Here is a 7539-nt window from a genome sequence, read left to right as displayed (position 1 = left end):
TTCAGTTTGGCTAAATAAAGGTGCCTTTAAATGTGTCTTCCTGGCTTCTTGGAAGAAATCCCTTCAGAATACCTTTGTCATGCAGGGCTATCTTTGCCCACCCAACCAAGGAAGAAACCGGTGAGACTCTGGGTTGCCATGATGTCAGCTCCTAGAACTGGGGCCATAGATTAAACTAGAAAGAGTCTGAGTCAATAGGCATGTCCCCACACACCTGGCTCCCATCTTGCCTACCTGCCATCTTTTGTCATCCATCTCCATTTTTAACTCATCAGATTAAAACACCAGCACAGTATCTCCAGAAGGCCACTGTTCAAATGCAGCTGGGAGGGGATGATCACTGGCAGTCTTCTCTAGCCTCATCCCTTTAAATTTTGTTGTCAAATTAGGTCACTGTCACTCTGGGAGGCAGAGAGTATCAGCAACTGAGGCTTTAGCCTAAGTTGCAGTGGTGAAAAGAGAACAGAATGAGACAACAAAGTCTAGGAGCCTGGGCACTGGAAAGTCCTGCTCCAGGACAGGGGATCCAGGAATAGGTCTTGATCTGGGCTTCTGGAGGCATTAAGAGTTCAGTAAGTTAGAGAATTCCTAATAGTTTGATTCCCATCTGTCACATGTTAACTGCACAACTCTGTGAATGTCACTCCTCTGAATCCTGGATTTTTTTCACTTGTAAAATAGGTGGCCATTCTCCTCTTTATTTTCTGGAATTAAGAGACAGCATGGTGCTCTCAGCATTCCAGGGTTGTGCCTGACATACTGTGGTTGCTCAAGACCAGTTGTTCTGAATGAATAACATGTGAATAACTAGCTCAGTGCCTGATTCATAAAAGGTTCTCAGTAGATTAAAACATTGAAAAATGCCCAAGTTTTAACAACAAGAAACATTCTAAAACTGGGATACAGCTATGATGTGTAGGGAAGGTCATCCATCTCTCAACCCCAGGGAGAAAAGGTGTCTATGCTATCGGAAATTCTTCTTACTCTTGACCAAACTTAGGACCCTTCCTGATCCCAGTATCAACCACTGAGACTGAAAATTGGCCGGCTGAAAAGAGGGGTGAGTTCTAACATCCATTCAGAGTTGCATAGGTGAGAACCGCTCCTTCCTGTTGCCAGGAACTGGAACAATACAATTTACAAGACAGAACATTTTCCACTTCTCTGCTACACGCATTTAGCCTTTTCTATTTTGGTTCACTATGAATCTCTAATTATTCCCCTTCGTGGAGTTGAGAAATCAGAGCACGAGGCAACCCGGCTCAAAGAATGAACCCTTTCCTGAACAAGGACAATTGGAAAAACTACAAGCCCCAAAGGGGAAAAATGCCCTCCATTTCCCGAAGTATGCTAAAAAGGCTGCAATTAGCTCCATTTCTAATAGTTTCCACAGCTCTGCTACTGGACGTATCTCATCTTTCCGCCACGAGCCTGGTAAGAATTGCTTGCATTTCTAATCTCTCCCCTAACCTTTTGGTCCCTTATCACCTCCTTCCTAATTGCAGGGGTTGGGGAGTCTGTTGGAACCTCCTTTAGAGACTTTCTCATTCTGACACCTCATCACATGTCCCTTCCAATCGATGCTGGGCTGCTTGGTCCTCAAATAAAGGTGGTAGGAAACAGAGCCTTAATATGTCTTTCCCAGCCCACCGGAAGGAATTTTCACTCCCCGCACTCTGGCCGTCCACGTTGACACAGCTCTGTGGGCAGATAGCATACACGATGAGCTACCACCCCGCTCTGGCCTCACCTTCTGACATCCTCTCAGGGATATATACACTGTTGTAGACGATGACCACAAATATAACAAATCTTTCCCCTGAAACACAGTCATCCCATTCTTTCCACTTCCCTTTGGCTTAAGTCCGTAAATTAAATTTAATCATTGTTTAACTGACCACCACTGAAAATGCCTCCTCCCCTAAATGAGATCTGCCAAGAATATCCAGGGTCAGCCCAGGAAGAGTGGACAGCACAATTAATATTAAATATCGTGTGATATGGTGGAAAAGGCAAGGACTGGAAAAATCGTAATCAAATCCTTCAGATGACTCTATGGGCTTGAGCAAATCATGTAAGCCCTCTAAGGTTCTGTTTCCTTATTTGTAAAATGAGGTTAATGAATGGGGCTTACTTAATAGGCTTGTTGAGAGAATTAAGTAAATGAATACATGTAAAACAAGATGAGAACCTGTTTCGTGCATAATCATCATCTATTTATCAATATATCACTAAATATCAACACATTTAATTGTTATCAATATATGTTATTTGTTTTGATGCCTATCATGTTGTCCTTGAATTTTCTATCCTTAGTGGGCTGGGCCCAGGGCTCCCTAATGATGAGAGGTATACCAGGTGCCTTCCAAGAGGCCCACCTTGCATACATGCATCCCGCCAAAATCTACCTTTCCTGGAAACAGAAGAGGACAATTCCACAACTAGAAATTCACTGCTTTCTTCACTCTGTATAACAGGCTCCAGTTTCATCCACCTCAAAGAGAAACACCAATACAGTGAAGAAGGCTGAGCACCCAAGAATTGATGCTTTTGAACTGTGGTGTTGGAGAAGACTTTTGAGAGTCCCTTGGACTGCAAGGAGATCCAACCAGTCCATTCTGAAGGAGAGCAGCCCTGGGATTTCTTTGGAGGGAATGATGCTGAAGCTGAAACTCCAGTACTTTGGCCACCTCATCCGAAGAGCTGACTCATTGGAAGACTCTGATGCTGGGAGGGATTGGGGACAGGAGGAGAAGGGGACGACAGAGGATGAGATGGCTGGATGGCATCACTGACTCGATGGATGTGAGTCTGAGTGAACTCCGGGAGTTGGTGATGGACAGGGAGGCTTGGCGTGCTGTGATTCATGGGGTCGCAAAGAGTCAGACACGGCTGAGCCACTGAACTGAACTGAACGCATATATATGGAATTTAGAAAGGTGGTAACAATAACCCTGTATGTGAGACAGCAAAAGAGACACAGATGTATAGAACAATCTTTTGGACCCTATGGGAGAGGGAGAGGGTGGGATGATTTGGGAGAATGGCATTGAAACATGTATAATATCATATGTGAAACGAATCGCCAGTCCAGGTTCGATGCAGGATACAGGATGCTCGGAGCTGGTGCACTGGGATGACCCAGAGGGATGGTACAGGGAGGGAGGTGGGACGGGGGTTCAGGATTGGGAACATGTGTACACCTGTGGTGGATTCTTGTTGATGTATGGCAAAACCAATACAATATTGTAAAGTAATTAGCCTCCAATTAAAATAAATTTATATTTTAAAAACAGAAAAAAAAAAAAAGAAATTCACTGCTTTAACCTTGGTTTGGTTACTTGCCGTCCTTTAAAACACAAATGTTTTGGGGAAGGGCAACATACTAAGCTAATAAACAGTAATATTTACCATTTGTGAAGTAATACCTTTTAGGTACTTGTGGCATTTATTTTAGCCTGCTTAATAATCCTGTAAGGTAAACATTATTCCCACTGACAAAGTTCAAACATTTACGTTTGTGAGGATAATCAGAGCAAATATGGTGTCACCTAATCAAGTTTATTTTTCTTTTCTTTTCTTTTGTAAAATAAGTGATGGAATAAAAACAATCTGAGATAGTGATAGACTAATAAAATACAAAATAAGTCTAGGCTGGGGTATATGGAGACCCCCTTTCCAGGTGGGGTCTGACCTTGGAAACAGGTATTTCTGAGGACCTCTACTTAAACACCTCTGTAACAGTTTTGCTGTTAACACATTATTTACTGAAAAAAAGAAAAGCATGTCCACATTTTCAGTGATGAACATAATATGACAATGCAAGTTGCCAGATACTACCAAAAAAGTGTGTGTAGAGGGGGCTACTGGGAGGCATTTCAGTCCTGAGTTTGAACAGAAATGCTCCTATAGCAGACTTTCTCTATAGCTACCCCTAACCTCACCCAGAACCTTCAAGCTCCCATTACTCACTGAGGCTGTGCCCATGTGTTCTTTAACCATCATCCAGGTTTGTCCTAGGAGAACGCAGATCATATCATTCATTGCCACTCATAGACATGTTACTAGATTTCTCCTTAAGCACAATGAAGTAGATGGAATATTACAACATCCCCTGCTTCGTTGGTAAGAAGAAATAATTCTATATTCCAGAAATTCAGGATTCTTAAGGGCATTGTGAGGACTTCTCTGGTGGTCCAGTGGTTAAGAATCTGCCTTGAAACACAGGGGACGTGGGTTTGATCCCTGGTCCAGCAACTAAGATCCCACATGCCCTGGATAAACGAAGACCATGTGCAGCAACTATTGAGCCTTTTTGTCACAACTACAGGGAGTGTGCACTGAAACGTTTCAGTTTCATGCATGATGCAGTGAAGGTACTGTGTGCGGCAAGTAAGACCCAGAGCAGCCAAACAAATAAGTAAATAACTTTATTTTTAAAGGGCATCTTGAAGAAGACTGTAGCTCTCATCACTTGAAAGGGAATTCATGTGGCCGCAGGTGATTTAATGTGGTTCATTAAATGAGTCAAAATTAAGTTGCAAAATCTGCCAACAGTAATAGTAGCACTGTCCTAAGGCTGGAGACACGCTGATTTGAAAATGCAAGTTACGGTAGTGCAGTCAAGAATGGGACTATGTGATTTCACTAAGCAACTTCCTTGCCCAATAGAACCTACAGAGCATTCAATTTCCATACACACAGGTCACTCTCAGACTTAAGTTGTTTGACCTGCAAGAAAAAAAGATTAGGAAAAACAAAAAATTATGCACAGACACCATGTAGATATATACTCGAAATAATAAACTTTAATTAATTTACATTTGTTCTTTTAAAATGTACATGATGACCATAATGAACAATGATAAGGACACAGAATTCTAGACAGACAGGACGTGGATGGATGGGAATCCAGGAAACAGATGTAGTAGGTCCGATGTCTGAGAAGAAATGGCCACATTGTAAGAACTTCTTCTATTGCAGTTTATGATGTTTCATGCATGGGTATCAAAACAGACAAACAGAGAGAGAAAGGGAAAAAAATGATTAAAATGAAGTTCTCATTTTCTTGCATTGGAAAACAAAGCTTTACTTCTGCCTAGATTATTAATTGTGTATCTCTAGTCCAAGTCATGTACTAACAATTTCCCTATAATTAGACACATACATATCTGCATAAGTTATTGCCCAAGGGTCTAGGTATTTTCTAGCATTAGTAATCAGCAGATAGAGGCGATGTACCTCCAGTGGGCAGAAGGCCTCATTATGTTTGGGCCAACATGGTAAATGGAGGGCATGGATGTTTATGGTGGGGCAAGAATTCTGGCAAGGAAGCCAGAATCTCAAAACATTTACCGTCTCATTTTGGTCCACTTCACCAAGCATGAAGCCATTGCTACTTCTGGCCAATTTCCCTGTTTGGGCTCCATCATTCTATAACGCAAAGAGAAGAGAAACTCTGGATAAATATTCTGTATATTGCTGATCCCATTCGTGTTGTAAAACATACAACTTTTTCTTTAGTTATTTTTTTGGGGAAAAAAAAAATACACACATTTCCTTCCACTTTCATTGTTAGATCACTAAGGTCCAATATCACTCTGCTGACTTGCATAAGGTTATACCCTGGTGTCAACACAGCCAATGATCATTTGGAAAACCTAAACCCACTGAAGGAATAAATGAGCTTCCATATGTAATACTAATCTAAGCTTTCTAAGAGTGGATGAAATATGACTAGGTCCTATGCCCAAAGCCAAACAAAAATAATTAACTTACCTGGTATGAGACAGTCTGTAGACATTTCTCTTGTCTTGAACCAACTGCCCCAGAGACAGGACAGATCCAACCAAGAGACATCTTCAGGTGAGCTGAGGGGTCCAAGAAAACCCATTACTGTTGCTGAAACAAGCTGAGTTTCCATCACGGAGTGATGTGGTCCTTGGGAACTACCAGGGTGCTGTCATACGCACAGGTTCTGTGGACTGGCTGAGTAGTAGTTACTGGGTCCCTGGTTCTGGTAACTTATTAGAGGAATCCAGCAGCTGATAGAGTAGACAGGAGCTCTGGTCCTTTTCGTGAAGAGGGTTCTCCTCTTGTGCGTAAGTGTGGAACCATCAAGCAGAAAATCCTGTAGTTCTGTGGATGGTGCCTGTCCTAAAACCAGGTTATTCATTTAAGTCTCAGGTTGATATCTGCTAACAAGGTCACACTACACATTCCAACAGTGAAACCCTTGCTTTAGAACCAGTGAAGCTGATGTCCATAAGCACTGTTTCCTGATTGATGTTTTAAGAGGGATCTATAAAGGTTAAAAAAAAAAGAGAAGAAATTGCTCAAATGAAGAAAAGATATTGGGATTGAGGGAGTGGTGGATTTTACTGTGATTCACTCCTATCTGCTTCCCTTCATGGGGGGTTAATTATATTTTCCCAAGACACTAACATCAGACTTGGATTGGCCTTCACTTCTGCGGAAATAGACATGAGAGTGGAAGTGATTCCCAGGTAGAAGTTTAAGTCATAACTTGTATTGATAGTCCACCAATGTGTTTGATGTAATACACGTTGGTATTAAGAGATTCCTCCACCACTGTGGGCCTTTCAGACAAAATACCATGGAGCAGAACTCCCTGCTAACTACTGGGCATGTAGTATAATTGGAAAATAAACTTTGGTTGTTTGCAAACTGCCAAATTTTGGAGTACTTTGTTGCCATGGAACAATCTAACCTGCTCCAGCTGAGAAAGATAACTTGGAGGAAAACAGCAGTGTGGTTGAATCTGTCTCCATTCCTATTTTGTATATAAGCTCATCAATATAAGTAAACACTGTTGAGTTCCTTTGCTGTTGAGCATCTTTCTCCAACAGATGACTGAAAGAGACATTATCCTGCCTCACACATTTGAAGTATCTCAGAGTCAGTTGATAAATTGGGATTCATCAAAACCTCATTGCTCATTTTTTCATCACTGCTGAAGGAGCTATCAAATTGAAGGTAATCAAATGGATTGAAAACAGGTCTACCAATGTGCTGTTACCCCCAAAATGCTCATGTAAGAAAATCTAACCATCTATATGTATGTAATGACATCTAAAAGGATGGCAGATGGACAAGGTTGTTGGGCTAACCAGCCTTTGTCTCTTTGCCCCACTCACAGCTCCTCTGCTACAGAGATTTGCCCATGAGGCCCTGGAAAGGCATCTTTAAAGGTTTCTCTGAGTTGGTAAAAAGAAGCTCTGAGTGGCTGTGCTCCCAGGGGAAAATAATCAGGGCTATAGAAAACCAGAAAGAGCAGTAAGTGAAGGGAGAGAAGCCATCACATTTAATGCTATTTCTAAAGAAACAGAAATATTTAATGACTTCCTTGAGTTTTTTCTTTTTTTTTTAATGGAAAATGATACACTGGAAAACAGTGTGGTAGGAAAAAGTAACTAACATCACAATGGCTTTCCTAGATTTTCCATCATCTGAAAGAGTTAAACCTACCCCAGATGGGAGGCACAGCAGATGGGGGCATTCCGATGACTTATAACCTTG

The 7539-nt window shown here is 41.6% G+C and overlaps 1 long non-coding RNA gene across 1 annotated transcript; it reads right to left on the bottom strand.

Annotated features, from left to right (window-relative positions):
* Positions 1–4682: 4682 nt before the first annotated feature.
* LOC133240139 (uncharacterized) lies at positions 4683–6878 on the bottom strand. Its single transcript, XR_009734127.1, has 3 exons — positions 5779–6878; positions 5356–5433; positions 4683–4974 (listed from the first exon to the last, which is right to left on the bottom strand). It is a non-coding gene; the product is annotated as an uncharacterized LOC133240139 (long non-coding RNA).
* Positions 6879–7539: the final 661 nt, after the last annotated feature.

Source organism: Bos javanicus, chromosome 27, assembly GCF_032452875.1.
Source record: "Bos javanicus breed banteng chromosome 27, ARS-OSU_banteng_1.0, whole genome shotgun sequence".
Classification (NCBI taxonomy): domain Eukaryota; kingdom Metazoa; phylum Chordata; class Mammalia; order Artiodactyla; family Bovidae; genus Bos; species Bos javanicus.
The sequence above is the reverse complement of the archived record's forward strand: the minus strand, read 5'-3'. Positions and strand labels throughout refer to the sequence as shown.